Source organism: Musca domestica, unplaced genomic scaffold (genome assembly GCF_030504385.1).
Source record: "Musca domestica strain aabys unplaced genomic scaffold, Musca_domestica.polishedcontigs.V.1.1 57, whole genome shotgun sequence".
Classification (NCBI taxonomy): Eukaryota; Metazoa; Arthropoda; class Insecta; order Diptera; family Muscidae; genus Musca; species Musca domestica.
The window spans coordinates 4,371,384-4,394,370 of record NW_026712358.1 but is presented as its reverse complement, the minus strand read 5'-3'; the positions used below and the strand labels follow the sequence as shown (position 1 = coordinate 4,394,370).

General features: G+C 36.5%; 1 protein-coding gene and 1 long non-coding RNA gene across 2 annotated transcripts in view; one reads left to right on the top strand and one right to left on the bottom strand.

Moving 5' to 3' along the window:
• LOC101896102 (paired box protein Pax-6-like) overlaps window positions 1–22,987 on the bottom strand; it is a 122,455-nt gene that overhangs the window by 68,229 nt on the left and 31,239 nt on the right.
• LOC131805514 (uncharacterized) lies at window positions 14,693–16,231 on the top strand. Its single transcript, XR_009343700.1, has 2 exons — window positions 14,693–14,943; window positions 15,011–16,231. It is a non-coding gene; the product is annotated as an uncharacterized LOC131805514 (long non-coding RNA).

Here is a 22,987-nt window from a genome sequence, read left to right as displayed (position 1 = left end):
TTTCTCTTCGACTCTCTGGGCCTATTTCTCCCCTCCCTTTTTCTCCATTCTTTTTTATGCCATTCATTCATACAAATTGTGTTTTAAGTTCATCTTCACTTCATGTCTTTATTAATATTTAATGAAACAATTAATATTTCACAATTTCAGTTTGAGTTTTGTTTTGAGTCTGTGTGTGTATGTGTATGTGCTCTCAATCCAAATGGATTCAAAGATGGGGTTAAAGGGAGGTTTCACATACATATTTCTTTTTATAAAGTATAATTTGATATACCCTCACATTGAAGAGTGTAGTACTTATTAAATTAAATACAAAAAAATGTATTTTTTGCTTTACTAACCCTTAATTTCCTTGAGGTTTCGAGACTCGTTCCATACTCTTTAAATAAAAAGTTTCGTTATTATGGGCTCCAATCGAAAATATTTCACTTCTTTATTTTTTTTCGCTAACATTGTTTTGCCAAAACTATCATGGTCCTTCGTGGGTTTTCAGTGGCTTAAATGACCAACTAATGTACTGAGATGGCAACCTGAAGTAGTTTTAAGAGCGGCGTTATGACTGATCTAAGTACCTCTTCAATGCAGGCCATATTGGCGATTTATATCTAACCACAGGCTGATTTATCGTGTTATGAGAAGTCAGCCAGGTGTCTTTGTCTTCAGCCCAAATAATGTCGGCATGAGACTAGAGAACATTGAGGACATTTTTTTAGTGAAAGTCACAGCTTTGACTCCAACAGGTTTCCGGATGAGATTTTCAGAAGTTATGGGTAATTGGTTGCCGGAATTCTTTGCCCGTCGTCCTGCATATACTCATCTTCACATTCCATGGAGATTTGCATAAATCTCGCATCAAATAATGCTGCAATTTTGGTATGGACTTCTAGAAAATTCCTTTTTCTTCTAATAAATATATATTCAAGGAAGGCCCCGACTCCAGGTTGGTACAAAGGTACAAATACGTGTGACCTCTATACAGTTAAATATCCTTGGATTCAAAAAAGTAGAGGGACAACAGTACTAAAGACAGCTTTCCACAGATATCCACGAAACTCTTATTCCAGAATTCCACATGTGACAGGCGCCCAAGCAAATAATTAAACCAGTGAACAAAGTCTTAAAGTCGGGCGGGGTCGACTTTATGATACCCTACACCACTTTGCTAATTTAGTAGAGCTCCGCATAACAATTAAAAGTTTTTATGGGAGAATTCAATCATACACGCTATGATTATAATTACAATTTAAAGTTCAAAGGACTAAATATGCCGAAGCATTTGTATCTTTTAAATTCGGACTTGTATTGCCCATTTGGTGCACAATTAATTCGAAATCGGATAAAAATATATATGGGAGCTATATCCAAATCGGTACCGATCTCGATAAAATTTGGCAAAGATATTTTTGAGCTGTATTTGATATATATTTCCCTGAATATCGTTGTTGCGGAGTGCATATTACGGTTGTGGGTAACAAATATAACAAATCGGATGAACAGTATATATGGGAGCTATAGCTATATCTGAACCGATCTTCACCAAATTTGACATACTAGCTTCTAGACTCAATTTGATAGTAAGTGCCAAATTTCATCATATTGGGGCTAATATTAAACGTTTGGTGCACAATAAAAGGCAAATCGAAAGAAGATATATATGGGAGCTATATTCAAATCTGAACCGATCTCGATAAAATTTAGCAAATGTATTTCTGAGCTGTATTTGATGTATTTCCTCAAATATTTTTGTTACAGAGTACATATTACGGCTGCGGAGGACAAAAATAATAAATCGGATGAACAAGATATATTGGAGTTATAGATATATCTGAACCGATTTCGATCAAATTTGGCATACTTATTTTCAGGCCTAATTTGGTTGTATGTGCAAAATTCCATACTATTCGGGCTGATATTACACGTTTGGTGCACAATAAAAGGCAATTCGGACGAAGATATATATTTCAATAGGGTTCGTCCTTGGGCCAAACAAATGATTTGTGCAAAATTTCATCTGGATCGGGTAATAAATACAAACTGTACTTTGTTCACAAAAATACATGGATAAATCGACTCAGAATGTGATTCTATGCAGATCATCAAAAGGAACTATGGATCTATCTCGTTCCCTTTTGCCTGTTACAAACAAATGCACAAAGACATAATACCCTGACTTCCATGTGGTCTTGGGTATAAAAAAAGAAAGACGTCATATCTTGGACATCTAATGAGGAACCGAAAATTCAAGCTGCTCCAAACCATAATCGGTTAAACGATAGAAGGGAAGCCATCCAGATGACGGAAAGAAACATCATGGATTGGCAATATCCTAAAATGGAGCGGCATTGGAAATTTCTCATTCCCACTGAGTCAATCCAGAAATAGAGAAGCTTTTATGGAGATCAGAAATAATATATTAATATACCTTTAAAATTGTAACAAATGATGATATATAATTGTATTGGTCGCTTATATTCGGAAATCGAATAGGCAAATAAAGAAGAGAAGTGCTCGGAATTCATTGCTTAACTCCCTTCATATTCTCATTTTCAAATTCCAAGAATATTTGCATCATGAAATTCTGCTTCTTTGGTGAGGAGTTCTAAACCTAAGAAATATATATTCGAGGGGATGCCCCGATTTTAGGATCGTTCAATGGTACGAGTACTTGCGACCGTTAAGAGTCTTTGGATTCCAGAAAAGTGGGAGGTACGTGAGACATAATCCCACTTTGTGGAGGACTTTCGGTATCCACCGCTATCATGGAACCTCTTATTCAACCATTCCACTTGCGAGTGGCGCCCAAGCAAATAATTTTAAAAACGAATGTTTCAAATTTGACCTATAGAGTAGAGAACTCGAACTTTCTCGGGTGGCATAGGGACGATTTACAATGTCATATGCTACATTCTTCTACGACATGACCAGATCTGCTTAAGTAGTCGACTAAATTGTGAGGATAAGCTTTAAAATGCTGTTGTTTTACTCTCTGTGGTACCGCTGACGAAATCCAAGTTGATGTTCGGTTTTCAGTACTGAGGTTTGAATCATTGGCAGGAACCTCCTTTAAATTAGTTAGAATTATATTGAAACTATCTTGGTATACTCTACTCCCCGGTTCATGATTCCCAGTCCATGACGGTAAAAATCTGATATCGCACTGTCACCCTTGAAATGCTTAATAATCTAAAGGTTAAAATACGCGGTACTTTTTCGATTCAGTCGCCGTTAACCGTTGCAGAAAAAAAGTACTCAGTGCAATTATAATTTTCCCAGGATTCTAGAGCGATTGCGATTGCCCCCCAACTTTCTCATATCGGTCACAATGCTAAATAATTTCACTCTCGCGTCTCTGCTTAAAATTTCGGTCTATCTTCGGGTATTTCATCATAGCAAAATAATTTTTGCGATGGCTCGTAGTTTGGTATTATATGAATAGTATCTGGTATTATACTGGCGAGAGTACATCCGCTCGAAATAGAGTAGGGAGTAAAACTTGTCCGAATTCGAGCATTGCAGTACACTTTAGAGTATAAATAGAAATCAAGTTTTATACCACTCGGTGGGTTGGTTTGCTTCTCGAATGGAAGTACATTTTGCTTGTAAATCAGAAACCCGTAAATCAGAAAAAAAAAATAGTTTTTCTACTCGATTTCACTTTAAGAGTAAGTTCTTTCTCTATTACGAGCATTACCCACTACCACTCTATTTTTAAAACATGAGTACTCGCAAACAACTAAGAGTGGTTTTTACTCTCGGGTAAAATCTAACTATTCGAAACTTTGATTCTATGAGACTACTGCTATATAATTCGGGCTTAACACAACCCTTGTAGACGCTATTCCACGATACGAGTTGCACCACAAAAAACGAGGGCTCGTTTAGATTACCAAACCTTTAAAAGATTCTGTACTTTACAGAGTTCACTCCTAATTAGCATCGGCTCCTTAATTTAATCCTTTACCGGCCGACATTTACAGGTAGCAATTAAATACTGAACTGGACTGGCTGACATGCTACTCACTTGTATTTTTAGCTCCCTATTTATATATGAAAGTTTTGGGAATTTTAATCCAGATAATTCTACGATATTCCAACGGAATGACAATTACGTTTATTTGCATGTAAACAACAAAGACAATAGTAGTTATAATTACGAGTGTGTGAGGCCGGGAAGAGAGTCGTACAATTATGTTCTCTCAATTTTGTTAATGATTCAGAGAATGAAGAGAATTACTCTCAGTGAAGTCACGCGATGCCGCATATACCTGGCCCTGTTAGTTGTTGCTAGAAACTAATCTCAGAAAAAAGTTACTACTGCGAATCAGACGATGTTTCAACCGAAATTCTTTTGACATTGTCTCGCAAACGAATCTGAGTTTATTAAATCGCACTGAGGCAGACCTGTTGTGGATGACGTTTTGACATTTTAAACAAGACCGGAAGGTTTGTTCGATTCTCGGACCATAAGATTACGGAGAATATAAAAAACATACATATGTTTACTGGGGTGGCAGTCACTGGACATACTTGTTCTGCAATGAAATTCTACTTTTCTTGTATTCTTTTCCTCGGATAGCCACAGGAAAAGATATAATTTTTTATTATAACATATTTTTATATTTATCTTTAATTTCAATCAAAATTATCATCATTACCATAAAGTGTAATGTCATCCTGAAAACTCCCCTTTTCCCACAAAATTTTACCCACAAAAGTCGTTATCATCAATAACGGAGGATTACTGTGGACTTAAGACGAATGGGAAAATGGAACTTTACTGCAGCCACTGGCTAATGGAGTTATCATTGATGTTATCGTTGATCCAGCATTAAGACGATGTTATTTCTGATAATGATGCCAATGATGATTTCTGAGTGATTATCATTGATAGCATCGGCTACGGCAAGAGCAACAACTGCAAGAAGGTGTTGAAAAGGGAAGAACAATGCCTACACAACAAACCACCCACCACCCATTCACACACAACAAAAACAAGAGGAAACTCAAGTTTTCCTAGCCCATCTCTGACTCTCCTGTTCTGCCAAGACAAGACCGAGAACAACAAAAGCCGAAAACGTAAAGAAATCCTTTAATGATGGTTTTACCATTAAACCAACTGTCTGAAAATTGAATTATCTGTGAATTATGTGCTTCCTGCAATGACTAACGAACGAATTTCGTTGGGGGTGGTGGGGTTGGGTAGCTGCAGAAGTACATTGCTGTCACTTTGCAAAAACAGGGAAAAGTCTGATGCCAATAGAATAGATCACATAGGCAGGCAGAGAGACACGCAGACAGAGACAGGAACTGAAGTATAATTTTTGTTTTTGGTACTTCCTCATCTTTGAATACTTGACTTTTAAGGGTTGTTCGTCATCATCAGCATCAACATCAACGTCATTTACGAATCAAAGGCTAAGACAGGCCACCAACCAACCCACACAATTTGCTAGATACACAATGTATAGATTCCCCCCTCCCCACCCCCTTTCTTTTGGATTGTGTTTGGCAAGATTTTCGGCAAACGTTTTCCTTGCCTATCCCGGCAAGTGCCTGGAATGTGGAAACATGTCGATTTGATTCAATTTGCAAATATGGATTTGTTAAACTTTGTGTTCTTCCCTGACAAGTGTGGTTTGTTTGAAATCATGTTGTTGTTGTACTTACTTACATTTTTTGTATTGGTGTTGTTGTTGTGCTGTCATGTTTGTCTGATTTCTGGTATTTTACTCTGCCATTTAATCCATTGTTAAATAATAGACTTGGTGTGCCACACAGTGATTTGTGAGGGGAAAATAATTTTAGTTAATTCTCTAAGGAACCTTATTTATTTTTAAATAATGATGATAAAAATAAATAAAAAAAAAAATAATTACGGTCGGGTCGAACTTTTAATACCCTCCACCTTTGGGTAAAGAAAACATTTTTATATAAAAAATAGCTGAATGCAAACGTGTTTCAAAATGAGGCAGTTGTATGGGGGCCACACCAATATGGGAACCTCTATAGACAATGTAATACTTCAGGAAATTGTTATCTGCCAAATCTTCGTAAATAACAAAATTGAAACAATTTCGTGGGTAAATGTGACTAGGATTATCAAACTACAGAATTTCCAAGGGTATGATTATATGTGCGCTTTAGGAAAACGTGGACCTAAATATTCAACATTCTGCCACAGAAGCTAGAAACCATTGCGAACTACAAATACCAATTTTTAGACAAAAAAGTGTGGCATCAAAATACCGAATGTCGGAAGGTATCGTTGTATGGACCGATATACCTGAGTTTTAATACCAACCATCCAAGACATAATATACAATGTTGTGCCAAATTTTGAAGCTCTACAGGTTGAGATAAAAAAAATTACAACAAAGTCAAACGTCATAATTTTTACAATTTTTTTAATTTAATTAATTCAAAGCAAAAAGGTCGGAAATAGCATCAAATTTTAGAATAAGTTTAGATTTATTCGAATTATTAACTTTTGGCACGAATTATGGCCTTCAAACGGCCAATAAAACCGTCACACGCTGCCCAAAAGTTGCCCTGCGGTGTTTTGGCCGATTCCCGGTGAAGCGCTTGCTTGAGGTGATCGACACTTTGGTATTTTTTAGTGCCAACCTTGCTTTCCAAAATACTCAAGAGACAATAGTTCAACGGATTTGTATCCGGAGATTTTGGTGGCCAATGTGCGCTGGAAATGAAGCAAGGAACCTCATTTTGTAACCATTCTTCGATGGCGCGTGCTGAGTGCGATGGTGCTGAGTCCTATTGGAATGTCCAAGGTCTGTGGCCAAAATGTTTGCGTGCCCAAGGCTTTGAAACACCCTCCAGAATATTTTCGCGATAATATTCGTCATTTATTCTGATCCCAGGTTGATTAATGCGAGCGGAGAGCATCCATCGGCTGTTATGGCGGCCCATACCATCACCAGGGACGGCGCTTGAGTTTTGGTGGCCAATCGAAGGTGCTCATTTTCAGCTGACCTCTTTGGCAAGTAAACACGATCATTTTGTTTGTTTACAAATTGCTGGACAACGAATGGTTTCTCATCGGAGACAGAGAAACCTAAATTCGGAATTTCAATGGCTTTTTCAATATTTGCCGAATGGGATATGTTCATGCGATATGTTCAGCTCACGAGTCACTGCGACGTGGGTTTTCGATCAAGTCGCTACTTTACTTTTCGAACCATTTCTGCTAATGTTGCTGTTTTCTTCCGTACACTTCCTTGACGTTGGGCTACGCTACCAGGATAACCGTAACGAGCGATGCTACGAGACACAAAAGATTTATTCACATTTAAATGCTGGATTGCTCTAACGATAGCCATTTGTGGTTTTCCAGCCAAATATAAAGAAATCACACTATCACGCTTGAATTCCATCACGAATAACTTTTTTTCTGGAAAATTCTCACCAAAATGCTTTTGTACGCTTGTAAACAATATAATGAGCTGTCACTGGAATAATTTTAACGGCTGTCGGACGAGTGGCTTAAAAATGCCAGCAGTCTGAATTTGGTTGCAGTTTTTTCATCTCAGCCTGTATAATCAAACAGTAACAACTTTTTTCAAAAATTATACTGTACAACATCTCATTTTTAAAATATATATTCCTAAAAATCGGAATTAAGAAATTTTACCAAAGACGGTTCTTTCTTTAAAAAAGCAGTTTAGCCATAGAAAGCTCACAGAAACTACCACTTGGTATCTATGGTTTAAAATTGACAATAAGGGACTCATCTTTTTTTAATATTTTTTATATATATTTTCCACCCTATCACACCACTGTATTCCGTCCATCACTCAATACCATATCGTTTTGAAATTATCATTTGGGGGTTGTTTTTGACCTGTTTGTGTAGTATCATCACCACCATTACTGTCACTGTCAACATTGCCATTATCACCATCAACTCATTTGCCATTATTCCGAAGGGGGGGATTAACAATTCTTGGGATTTGCATGTCGTACAACTTAATTTGTTGTAATTAACCGGTTGACAGAGGGCTGTAAAAACACTTGACTGCGACGCATTGGAACCGAACGAAGATGAGACAATGCCACCCCATGCTGATATCCCTGCCAGCATTGACACACCCTCTTAATTTTCCTGTTGCCTTAAATTAATCTAATCAGCATAAATAATTATTAATAGTCTAACTTGGTAGTAATTGTCGTTATATGTACTTCCTTGGAAGTAGTCTAAATATCAGCTACTCAAAGGAAAATAAATTAGAAGTAATTTGCGCAGTGGTGAAATTGATTCTCTGGCACTGGACAAAAGAAGAATAGATATCACCATCACAATTATGAAATTACATTTGCCGTGATAATTCAATGATTGTTTTATAGTAATTTGAGAGCAAGGTAGGAGTTTCATTACATTCGAATGTAAATGCTTTATAAACTAAAATCTCAATTCCTTAGGGAGGAAGTAATCTATATGAAAATAATGATATCTAATCGATGTTAAGGAATCTATATGAAAAACAGTGCGAGTAGGCATCATAATTCAGTCGAGATTTTTAAATAATTATTCTAATTCTCTAGCGGCTATATTTACAACAAATTAGTTTGGGGACTTAAAGATTGCAAAGAAAAACAAGTAAAAAAAGCAGTAAGTTCGGTCGGGCCGAACTTTGAATACCCTCCACCATTTGGAACGAATTTGGAAATTTTCAAAAAAATAATATTCCCCAAAAATTCTTTTAAAATCTTTATAATACCGAATATAGCCGTTATATTGGGTCCATACGAAGACGTGGACCTGCATAAGCAACTTTTGTCATAAGCCAATACAATATTGAAATACGAAATTTGAAAAAAAAAATCCGTGAAAATTGTAGTTTAAATCATCAAAATACCGAATATAGGGATGTACTGATATATGGTGCTTGTACGAAGGCCTGGACCTGCATAGACAATTTTCTGTTACATTACCATTATATGGATGCTATACTAAGACGTAGATAAGCAATTTTTGTCTTATGCTATAGTACTCATTATTAATTCTAGGTACTCAATTTGAAACAACTCCGGTGAATCACGGCCCTAAAATCGCCAAATATCCAATATCGGGGAGTGGAGGCGATTGTACCGTTGTATGTGGGCTATACGATATCATGAACCTATATAGATATTTCTCTTCCAGGGAGTAAAATACTTGGAAAGAACTTCTAGTATGGATTGAGTTCTGGACAATTCCATTGAAAAGTGTTGTTAAAATCATCAAAATACCGAATATCGGGGGTTACCGTTGTATTGGGGCTTTACGATATCGGGCTATACGACCTATATAAATAATTCTCTACCAGAGGGTAAAGTACTCAGAAAGAACTCCTTGTGTGAATTTTCAGACAATTCCATTAACAAATGTGGCTAAAATCATCAAAGCACCGAATATGGGATACCGTTGTTTGGGAGCTATATGATATGGTGGACCGATATAACCCATCTTTGAACTTGACCTGCCTGCAGAACTCAAGCGGCGGTCATGGTGAGGGTGTGGGCCGATTTTTTGAAATGCTTTACAGTTCTGCAAAATGTAGTCTTGGGTCTACCGTTGGCATTGGCCATTTTTTAAGTCATGTGCCATGCTGATAAGTATTCAAAAAAATCACGCGAAAATTGTGGTCCATATCAACCTCGGAACATTATACGTGACCATTTAAATTGTCTAAACACTTTTCCCTTGGAGAATATCGTCGATTTAATCAGGGAATCTTTCTGTTGTTGGTCCATACCAACCTCTGAATACTTTGCTTTTCATCTCCAAAAACAATTGGCTTCTATCTTGACCCTAACCACACGTCCATGCCACATTTCGTGAGGAACGAGCCATAAATGCGACCTGTACCGTGATTACAAATTAACATGGATAGACCGATTCAGCTCGGCGGGAAAGGAAGATCTTTATACCACATAGTGGGTTTAGGACCAATTTTCGTCGTTTACAAACCTATTGGCCTAATCAATCTTATACTACCACCAACACATACTATTGTAGGATATGAAAACCATTGATGATAGTTGAGAGTCCTTTGACAAAATCAGGAGAGGATTCGAAAAAAAATTAAACAATTGACGATTACACAATTTTTTTTTAAAGTATTGCCAGCACTGTTTTCGTCATTTTTTGTTTCTTTGAAAAAAAATCAATAAAATCCTTTTTTCATCTCCGACATTAAAAACCCGTCACATCAGTGAGTAAACTCGGTGGCCACGATTTTTGATGGAATGTGTTTTTCTCTGTGAAAAATTTGTCATCCCACCAAAACAGTTAACCGAAAAAAGGACCTTCACAAAATGAAAACACATTTATTGAATCACCGAAATAAAATTCGTTAAGAGGATTACTTTTTAACGTCTGGTCAATTTTGGGTTTGGTAAAAACAAAAATGTCTACCAAAATCTGTGGGGATTTAAAAAAGCTAAAAACAATCAGAAATTTAAAAACAACGAGGGCGAGGACCTTAGTCGGCAATGTAACTAAGTGATTTTAAATTAAGACTGTCACTAAAATTTACTGTTTTTACTTTTACAAGGCACTAATTGCTCTACAGACTCCTTAAAATGTCTTTAATCTATTATGAAACACTTTAAATGAAAAATTAAATTTGCACACATTATATCCTGCAAAAGACCCTGATTATCCGCACCCAGCTAAGGAGAAATCCTCCTCTCTCTCTGTCTCTATTCATACCTTTGAAGTTGTCGTCCTCGTTCTGTTGCTAAAACTAAATCTCATTAATTGTAAGAATGAATATTTGTCTTTATTTGCAGAATTTAGAAATTCGCATGAATAATTAATGTTGATGGGTGTGTGTGTGTGTGTATGTTCCTTCCTCACATCCTGCCACTCATCTCCCCCCACACACACATACACATTGATAGTTAACGTTAAGAAGCAACATTATCCTGAAACTATGCTATTTGATTTGCCAACTAAAAACACCTTGAGTGTAATTTAATCTCGACGAATAGTTTTACTTTGAGACATAACTGACAGTCAAACTAACACACAGGCACACATACACACCCACACACATTCGATGCTTTCGCTACCCAAATGTGGGTGTAGAACTAATGTGTGTAGGTGTGCTTAGAGAGAAGAATACAGCATAAATGCTTGGTTAGAGTCCATTAAAAGGAACTTGAGACATGGCTAAAATTCTTCAAGGGTGTATTAGTGGATGTGTGAGTGTGCGGGTGTGTAATACAGGAAGAAACAGGACATGCTATACTAATAAATAATCGCATTATTATTATCATCTATTAGTAAACACAATCTATGAGTATCCTTGGATTACACACACACACTCACGCACGCACACCCACACATACACATAGCAGGTTCCGTTGCCTTGGGCATGTGTGGAGCAGAGTGCATTAATGAAATGTAATGCCTAATGTAAGTGTAGCTGATTTGATGTTAATATCTTTAGAAAGGTGTTATAAATTAAGATTTCATAGCATCTGACAATTTCTTGTAGAGCAGCAGCAGCAACAACAACAATAGTAATAGTAATAGCAACAACAAATTCTGAATCAATTTTCACCAAACTTTACAAATACATTTTTTAGCTTTTATACCAAATAATATGCTATTGAGTGCAGAGAGAAGGATAATATTAAAAGTATGTATATTGAAGCCGAGTTTCACTAAATGGAAACGTATGTCAGCCATTATTTGCACAATAAACCTGAAATCGAATTGACGACATATATAGGAGCTATATCCAAATCTAAGTCGATCTCGGTAAAATTTGGCAAAGGTATTTCCGAGTTCTATATATGAGATATCTAGTACCAAATATCATTATTGTGGGGTGTATATATCGAATGTGAGGGACTTAAACATCGGATGAATCATATATATGAGAGCTATAGCTATATCTGAACCGATTTTGATGCACTTGCTTCTAGACTGAATTTGGTCGGATGTGCTAAGATTCAGGTCATTTGGACTGATATGGGCCATTTGGTGCGCAATTAAACCGAAATCGGATTAAGGATATATATATGGGAGCTATATCCAATTCTGAACCGATCTTGATAAAATTTTGCAGAGGTATTTCTGGGCTGTATCTGATATCTTGTACCGTTTTTGTCAAGTGTAGGGTAAGTGTGCCTAAGTTCGGCATGTCCCAGTAGTCGGCACTTTCTATTTTTAAGCCCAGATAAATTAAACTATTATAACTAAATGTATTTTGTTTACTTCAAATATATTGTCAGCTATCTTTGTGTACAATTTCGCTAAGAAAAGATGATTTATTCTAATAAAAATTAAATTTTTGTCTGTTAAGGTTCTCAACAATCCATATTCTTTAAAAAAATTACAATAAAGACGTCGAATAAGTTTAACTAAACAAAAATATTATATTTTAATGAATTAATTTATTATTATTATTAATTATTCTTACAAAAAAGTTGGTATGCCGACTGTTGGAACATGCCATGCCGCCAATTGGCAAGTGGTGCCGACTACTGGCAAAAAAACATTGTTTTTATAAAACTACAAATTTACGAAATTTAATAAAAAGTAATTAAAACTTTATTTATTACTGCAAAAACTATACAAAATTTCAAATGTGAATTAATTAACTTTGTAATAATTGAAAAGTTCCACCCAGAATGGTGAGCGATTAAAAACGCGAAAATCCTAAAAGTGCCGACTACTGGTACACTTACCCTATATTACGAATGTAATTTTCACTAAATTTCATGTAATTGCTTCTAGACTTGTTTGGGTCGGATTTGCCACAATTCAGACCATTTGGACTGATATCGGCTATTTGGTGCACAATTAACCAAAAAACCGTTGATTACATATATGAGAGGTATATCCAAATATGAGTAGATCTCGATAAAATTTGGCAAAGGTATTTCCGAGCTCCATAAGATAACTGGTACCAAATATCATTGTTGTGGAGTAAATATTACGAATGTGAGGGACTTAAACATTAAATCGGATGAAACATATATTTGATGTACTTTCTTCTAGACTAAATTCGGTCCGATATATCAAAATTCGTGTCATTTGGACAGCTATTGGACACTTAGTGCGCAATTAACCCGAAATCGGTTGAAGATATACAGGGTGATATAAAAAACGGCAACAAAGTCAAATGCCATAATTTTACACTTTTTTTATATTTTATGAAAACAAAAAATGTCGGAAATAGCATCAAATTTTAGAGTAAGTTCAGATTTGTTCGAATTGGTTTCCTTTGGCACGAATTATGGCCTTCAAACGGCCAATGAAACCGTCACACGCTGCCCGAATACTGCTCTGCGGTATTTTGGCCCATTTCCGGCGAAGCACTTGCTTGAGGTGATCGACACTTTGGTATTTTTTAGTGTCAACCTTGCTTTCCAAAATACTCCAAACACAATAGTCCAACGGATAGGTATCCGGGGATGGTGACCATTGTGCGCTGGAAATGAAGTGAGGAACCTCATTTTGTAACCATTCTTGGGTGGCGCGTGCTGAGTGCGATGGTGCTGAGTTCTGTTGGAATGTCCAAGGTATGCGGCCAAAATGTTTGCTTGCCCAACCAATGCTTTAATGCACACTCCAGAAAACTTTCGCCATAATATTCGGCATTTATTCTGATGCCACGGACGATTAATACGAACGGAGAGCGACCATCGGCTGTTATGGCGGTCCACACCATCACCATAGCCGACGCTTGAGTTATGGTTGCCAACGGAAGGTGCACATTTCCAGCTGACCTCTTTGGAAAGTAAACACGATCATTTGGTTTGTTTACAAACTATTGGACAAAGAGTATTTTCTCAACGGAGAAAACCAAATTCGGCAGTTCACCACTTTCGGCCAAGCAAAGCAACTCTTTAGCTCTTTTGAGCCTATTTTCTTTCTGTTGCGGTGTAAGTTCTTGCACTTTTTGGAATTTCAATGGCTTTACCTCGAGCTTTTTCAATATTTGCCAAATGGAATATTGCGATGTGTTCTGCTTACGAGCCATTTTTCGGCAACTGCGACGCAGGTTTCGATCAAATCGCTTCTTTACTCTTCGAACCATTTCTGCTGATGTTGCTGTTTTCTTCCTTTCACTTCCTGACGTCGGGCTACGCTACCAGTATCACTGTACCGAACGATGGTGCGAGACACAAACGAGTGGAGTGCTCTAACAATAACCGCTTGTGGTTTTCCAGCCAAATATAAAGAAATCACATTATCACGCTTGAATTCCGTCACGAATACCTTTTTTACTGGAAAATAATCACCAAAATGCTTTTGTACGCTTGTAAACAATATAATGAGCTGTCAGTGGAATAATTTTAACAGCTGTCGGACGAGTGGCTGAGAAATATGTAGCTACCATAAAAATGAATTCTACTCTAAACAATTTGACTTTTTTTTTCGATCCCTCATCCAATGAAATTTTAGAAAGGTATTTCATATTCCAAAATTGTAAATAATTATGTAACACATTCAAATTAATATCATTTTCAAAATGTACGCAAAAAACTCAAAATAAAAGACCGCTGTTAGTTTTTCGAATTTTGATAAATTACCACCTAAGCTGTGATTGCCAAATTGTTACTTCACCTGAAATTAGCATTGTCGAAATTGCATATCAAAGCAAGCCGAATATAATTCCAAAATAAAAAAAAAAAAACAAATATTATACATAGAAATATTATTTTCATAAAAATATTTCGGTAACTTGAAAGTAGAGGAAAAATCAGTTTTAATAAATTCAATTGCAAAGCAAACCGAAACCATTTGCCACATTACAACAACTACAAAATACATCACGCTGCTGTTACTTCTGCCGCAGCGGACAAATTGCCAACGAAGCTAAGTTAACACACATTAATGGAAATTCAATAATCACCAAACCAAAAAATCGCTGAACAGATTGGCACCTGAGCTACAAATAAATCAATATTGCACGGTGGTGTGGGGTATGTATGTGTGCTCGTATGTATGTGTGTGAGTATCAAATGACGATGTTGATGATTCTGCTGATAGGTACCAAATATTACATTTATCCGTCTATTTGTCAAACATCCACCATCGATCAAAAACGCTGAAGCACTGAACAACAAACAAAACCAATAACAACTACAACAACAACAACATCAACTTCAATTCCAATCTCCATTCGGCTTCACTTTACATCGTAGCTCGAACATTGTAATTTACATTCCACAGCAGTTACAATCACAACACACCGATACTTCAACTGAATTCCCGAGGGGAGATGGAGGGAAATTGAAACATTTTTCAGCGATGGTGGATCGAAAATTCGAGGTGGAAATTTGTTGACGGTTCAATAGGTCCTGCTATCTAAGTACTTTTTATAAACAGAGTCGTTCAAAAATATATTGGTCAACTAGAGGTGAGAGGTCTTGCAAAAATGCTATGGAAATCCTAAGATTTGCATAAATGTGAGGCCAGGTGTGAAAATGAACAATATCGGTACACTCCATTAAGTACCTCCCCCACAAGGGGTCAACATTTTGAGTAATTATAACTCTTAAAAAATTTGATGTAAGTGTCCGATTGTCTTCAAATTACACACACCACAATATTTTTATTAACCCAAAGTCTGGTATGAAGATGGAATAAATCGGTCCACTCCTTCCGGTACCTTCTCCACAAAGGGTCACATTTTTGAATATTCATGAAGCTCATAAAACGCGAAATTAACATCCGATTGCATTCAGATTTGGTATATCTTAAGATTTCTATCAACACAAGATCTTTTATAAATATGGTAGAGATCGGACCCTTTGTATTGGAGGTGCCATTAACCAAAGCGATCATAAAATCCAAAATAAGCATCCAACTCTCTTCAAATTTCACACATACAATCATTTTTCCTAACACAAGATCTGTTGTGAAGATGATCTATCTGCGAACCCCAGCTGCTACCTTATACGATGGGTCACAATTTTCAATATTTTTATCTGTCATAACTTGCGAAACAAGTCAGCGATTCTTTACAACATGCTACAGGGTGAGATGAAAAAACTACAACCAACTTCAAACTGTGAAGTAACAATTTGGCAATCACAGCTTAGGTGGTAATTTATCAAAATTCGAAAAACTAATGGCGGTTTTTATTTTAAGTTTTGTGCGAACATTTTTGGAAATGATATTAATTTGAATGTGTTACATAATTATATACAATTTTGGAATATAAAATACCTTTCTAAAATTTCATCGGATAAGGGATCGGAAAATAGAGTCAAATTATATAGATTAAAATTCATTCTTTATAGTAGGTTTACGCTGTCTAAAATGTCACTTCCAGCTGTTAAATGTTTTCAGTGACAGCTCATTATATTGTTCAAAAGCGTACAAAAGCATTTTGGTGAGAATTTTCCAGAAAAAAAATTATTCGTGATGGAATTCAAGCGTTATAGTTTGATTTCTTTATATTTGGCTAGAAAACCAAAAGTGGCTATCGTCAGAGCAGTCCTGCATTTAAATGTGAATAAATCGTTTGTGTCTGGTACAATCGCTCGTTACTGTGATACTGGTAACGTAGCCCGGCGTCAAGGAAGTGGACGGAAGAAAACAGCAAAATCTGCAGAAATGGTTCGAGAAGTAAAGGAGCGACCTGATCGAAACCCGCGTCGCAGTGGCCGAAAAATGGCTCGCGAGCTGAACATATCGCAATATTCCATCCGGTAAACAAAGAGGTCAGCTGAAAATGTGCACTTTCGGTTGGCCACCGTAACTCAAGCGCCGGCCATGGTGATGATGTGGGCCGATGGTCGCTCTCCGCTCGTGTTAATCGACCGTGGCATCAGAATAAATACCAAATGTTATCGCGATAATATTCTGGAGGGTGTATTGAAGCCTTGAGCACGCAATTATTTTGGCCGCAACAGCACTCAGCACCATCGCACTCAGTACGCGCCACCCAAGAATGGTTACAAAATGAGGTTCCTCGCTTCATTTACAGCACACAATGGCCACCAAAATCTCCGGATTACAATCCTTTGGACTATTATGTTTGGAGTATTTTGGAAAGCAAGGTTGGCACTGCAAAATATCAAGGTGTCGATCACCTCAAGCCAGCGCTTCACCGGGAATGGGCCAAAATACCGCAGAGCAACATTCGGGCAGTGATGGTTTGGCTGTTTGAAGGTCATAATTCGTGCCAAAGGTGACAAATTCGAACAAATATAAACTTATTCTAAAATTTAATGCTATTTCTGACATTTTTTTTCTTTCCTTCAATAAAATTTAAAAAAAGTGTAAAAATTATGGCTTTTGGCTTTGTTGTTTTTTTTTTTATCTCACCCTGTATCAAATCATCAAATTCTATGTCGATTTAGCGATGTCCGTTCGTCTATAGAAATCACTCTAGCTTCCGAACGAAATGAAGTAGGTGGATAAAATTTTACTCAAATGTATATTATGTCTGCAGGACTTTTGGTATTGAAAATGGGCCATGTAGGTTTTGGTATAGCGCCCATGTAATTGTACCTCCCGATATTCGGTATTTTGATGATTTTAGCGGCATTATACAACGGGATTGCTTCAAATTTGGTATTTGAAAATCGTAATGAATATGACAGCCTATGACAGAAAATTGTCTGTGCAGGTCTACGTTTTGGTATAGCCCCCGTATAATGATACCCTATATTCGTATTATGACGTATGTTGACGATTTTAGCTACATTATTAATCAATTTTTTTTTTCAAGTTTCGTGTTTGAATATTGTAATGGCTTATGACAGAAGTTGCCTATGCAGGTCCACGTCGTCGTAAAAACCCTAATATAACGTCTTCATTCGGTATTTTTAAGATTTTAACTGAATTTTAAAGGATTTTATTTTTTAGGAAATTGCCAAATTCGTTCCAATTGGTGGACGGTATTCAAAGCTTGACCCGGCCGAACTTACAGCTTTTTTTCTTGTTTTAGAATATGATTTATTTGTTTTTGAAAGTCGTCAATTAAGTTAGAATACGGAGACAATGTGCAATTACGAAGAGTGGGTGGAGGTTTTTTGATTTTTTATAAAAACAACCTAAGCCTGACTATTTTGCAAAAACGGAAATTTAAACAATTATACTCTCCTCTCCCAAGGGTATGTATTTAGAAAAGCTACACTTCAAACCAAGGATGTCGAATCTTTACGACATTTTTACCATGAGTAAACGATCTGTGCGATTTGAGTCAAATATAATAATGCCAGACGTTTGTGAATTTTTGGGCCGCTTTTCCTAAAAATTAGCAGCAGTTTGATATTTTGGCTTAACTGAGGGCTGAAATACTCTCTTCAAAAAAACAAAAACTGAACTGCCTCTAATTTGACATATCGAGCTTTTAGGAATTCCAAAAATCGTTGTGAATATTTTTCCATTACTGTAGTAAATAGTGTCAGACTTTTCTGAAAAAAAAAAAAATTCAACCCAATGTTCATGCCCACCTCGTTAGCAAAAAACTTCAAATATGTTGCAGTACTTTACATATCTGCTCTCTATATAATTGTTTAAAAAGAATACCATACACCGTCAATATAAAAATCTCACAAAAAAGGTGGCACTCCTGCATTTTTTATGCGGACTCAGGTATTATTACTGGCGCAGCAGCAGCGGCAGCAGCGGCAGCAGGATTGATAGATGATGGGTAGATCCAGAGCAGTGATGACAGATAGTGTCGTCGATGACGTTTGATGTCATCGATGATGGCGATGTCTGTCGTTCATATGTTGGCTGGTGACATTCTGGCATTTGTTCGCCTGCCATGCCCAGGCAAATAAGAGCCATGGTTATTTTAAATCGAATCAAATCGAATCCCGTTCAATCAAATTGTTGGCAAATTACATTCTTCTCGTATTCGTGGAGTTTTTGCCTCACTTTGGCTGTTGTTCTAGATGTTGGCTTTAATTTTTTTTTTTTTTTTGTATTTCGAGATTTTTTTATTCATTCCGTCATCAATGCTTTGGTTTGTTTTTCGTTTTCGTTTTTTGATGGAGCACCACTCTTTGGTCTGGGATTTAGTAAATTGAAATGACAATTTCATTACGGCCACAACCAATTTTTGTTTTTAGTTTGAAAATTGAATTTTTTTAGAAATGTTCCATATTTTTTTCGTTAACGATTCTGTGCTCTGTGTAGTTGGACCATCCACTGTGGACTGTGGAGGTATGTTGATTGGAGCATGAATGTTCCTTGGAAAATTACATTTGAATTATTGGTGATATGATAATTGAATTGAAATAGGAGCGTGAGGATTGAGAACGTTTCTCAAATGGCATTTTTCAGTTTTAGTTACCGGCAATGATGTTGGATTTGCATAAAATCTACAACTCTAAAGTATCCAAGGGGGAATTTTAGACCATTTTTCAAAATTTTAGAGACAATTAAAAATAATAGAAAACGTTAACTCAATGATAGGTAGAAAAATACAATTTTGGACAAATTAAGGAAACGGATGATGTTAGGCCAAGAAGAGTTCAGGGCGAGATAAAAAAAAAACTGCAACAAAGTCAGAAGCCATAATTTTTAATTTTTTTTTTTTTTTTTTTTTTGTAAGTTTTATTGAATGAAAGCAAAAAATGTCGGAAATAGCATCAAATTTTAAAATAAGTTTAGATTTGTTCGAATTGGCCATCTTCTGCACGAATAATGGCCTTCAAACGGCCAATGAAACTGTCACACGCTGCCCGAATGTTGCTCTGCCGTATTTTGGCCCAATCCCGGCGAAGCGACACTTTGGTATTTTTTAGTGCGAACCTTGCTTTCCAAAATACTCCAGACACAATAGTCCAACAGATTGGTATCCGGAGATTTTGGTGGCCATTGATGCGAGGAATATCCTATGTCTGCGGCCAAAATGTTTGCGTACCCAAGGCTTTAATACACCCTCCCGAATATTTACGCGATAATATTTGGCATTTATTCTGATGCCACGGTCGATTAATATGAGCGGAGAGCTGTTATGGCGGCCCACACTATCACCATGGCGCTTGAGTTCTGGTGGCCAACCGAAGGTGCACATTTTCAGCTGATCTCTTTGGCAAGTAAACACGATCATTTTGATTGTTTCAAAAATGCTGGACAACGAATGATTTCTCATCGGAGACGGAGAAAACCAAATTCGGCAGTTCACCACTTTCGGCCAAGCGAACTCTTTAGCTCTTTTGAGTCTATTTTCTTTCTGTTGCGGTGTAAGTTCTTGCACTTTTTGGAATTTAAACGGCTCTGCCCCGAGCTTTTTTTTCAATATTTGCCGAATGGAATATTGTGATTTGTTCAGCTCACGAGGCATTTTTCGACCAATGCGACGTGGGTTTCGATCAAGTCGCTCTTTACCTTTCGAACCATTTCTGCTGATGTTGCTGTTTACTTCCGCCCACTTCCTTGGCGTCGGGCTACCAGTATCACGGTAACAAGCGATGGTACAAGAGATTTATTCACATTTAAATGCTGGAGTGCTCCAACGATAGCCACTTGTGGTTTTCTAGCCAAATATAAAGAAATCACACTATCACGCTTGGATTCCATCACGAATAACATTTTTTCTGGAAAATTCTCAGCAAAATGCTTTTGTACGCTTGTAAACAATATAATGAGCTGTCACTGGAATAATTTTAATAGCTGTCGAACGAGTGGCTTAGAAATGGCAGCGGTCTCAAATTGGTTCCAATTTTTCAACTCACCGTTTGTCGTGTCGTTTCGATGACTTTTTTCAAAATAGGCCATGAATATAACATATTTTTCTAATAATACTTAAAACATGGGTTAGAGTTAGTACCTCTGCAATAACTCTAATATTTATACCCTCTGCGATGATAATGATGAACAAGTTCCCAATTCACTGACCCTTTCTTCTATCTCTTTTATTTCGAAATTAATTAGCATCACTCTTTCAGTTATCAGAAAATGTAAATCTTTATGATTTAATATTTCTCAAAATCAAATCAAAATATGTTACATATAAACACGATACGATAACTATCAGACCTGCTTTTGCTAATACCAAAAGAACAAACTTCTCCACAAATTTTGAAACTCAATACCATGACAAAAAAACTACCAGCAGAGCAACAACCCTTAATCAATTAACCCCTCATAAAAGGAATCCCTTAGGAATTCAACTTCAACTCAGCAAAAGCCAGTAGAAAATTATGTGCCCTCAACTCCCTCCCCCAAGTGGGAGAGAGAGAGGCGAGGTAGTCGACTGTAATTTATCTTAAAATGGTAATCGGATATTTTTGTTTGCTTTCGAAAAATTCATACATTTGGCAAAAGCAAGAGATAGATATCTCTCTCTATGTACTGGTAGCATGTATGTGTGTCTGTAATGTGTTGGTTCGGAATCCTGAAAAAGGATGTGCATCTGTTAACAACAATTGAATACAACTTATCTAAGGCTTTTTATCTTTGATTTACACCCAAGATTGTTGCTCTTTTTGCTGTTGACATCCTTTTTTTGTGTGTTCATATCCGAATTTTGGGGGGAGGAACATGTTTTGCCTTCCTAATGCTAATTTATCCTCAGAAAGTGGAGAATTTTTTCCAATAAAAATATTTTTTTCTCAGTAATTCAATAACTGAGATTTTTCTTCTGGAAAAATATTAACAACTGCTAGTGAACGGATTCTCGGAAACATTAAAAAATGTTCGGCATCCAAAAAAAAATTTTATACCAATTATTGAAATTTGAACAGTGTTATTTCGCTTTTTATGGACTTTTACTTATTCAAAATCTTAAAACCTTTGTGGGAAAAGTACAAGCAGGAAGAGACTACAATCCCAACTTCACACCACATCTTGTAATGGAAATGGTAATATTGGAATTTGTGAAATTTGAAGAGAATCGGATGCTTATTTTGCATTTTATGTGAATGAAACTTATTATTATTCCCCGTTGTGGGGGAGGTATCAGAAGGAGTGGTCCGTTATATTCCATCTTCACACCAGATCTTGTGCTAATTGAAATATTGGAATTTGTAAAGCTTAGAAAGAATCGGAACCTTATTTTGCATTTTATGGGCGTTTTAGTTATCCACAGTTTTGGCTATGTGGGGGAGGTAGCGGAAGGAGTGGACCGACAATCTTCACACCAGATCTTGTGCTAATAGAAATATTGGAATGTGCCGAGTTTGAAAGGAATCGGATGCTTAATTAGCATATTATGGGCGTCATGATTATTCAAAATTTTGACCAGCTGTGGGGGAAGTACCAAAAAGATTGGGCCGATTTATCCTATCTCCATAAAAAAAAGTCTAGAGTTGGTAAAAATATTAGGATATGCAAAATATAAAGATTATCGGACTATACTTTATGATCTTTGTGATTATTCTAAATTTTGACCATAAATTTTATATATTATATTGTCAATTTTTGCACTGCACTGTAAAATATTCGGATTTGCAAAGTTTGAACAACATTGGATGATCTTTTCTTGTTCTATAAGGTAGATTATTTCCTTTGAATATTTTGGCCTTTTTTGAAGGGAGGTGTCACAAGATATTGCCCATCTTCGACCTCGAACGAAGTTTAATAATATAATTTCGATGTAGCGTGTTTGGACCAAAATGAATAATCTCTTCGAGAGTTATCATGCGCCCAGCTAGATCGACTCCAAATGTCCTGAAACGTACATGGCCCAAAGAGACCTAGGGTCAAAAACTCATATTTGTATGAGGTAAGTTTTGGCTGTATCAAATGATAAATATCCTCTAGCTACATGGGTGTGGGAGAAGAAACTGGCTCCAGTTCTTGAGGAATTTATTTCTATAAGAAAAAAATGACCTGAGTTCTGTGGGTATTTTTTGTAAGTGAAAAACAAAATAGAGATCAATTCTCTAGGTTTGTTTTCTATCGAAAAATCAGACCTCAGTTCAATAGGTATTTTTTTCTCTAGAAAAAAAATCGACCTCAATCCTTGAGGATTTGACCTCAGCTCTTGGGGTCATTTTTTGCTATAGAAAAAAAATCACACCTCAGTTCTTGAGGTCATTTTTGCTATAGAAAAAA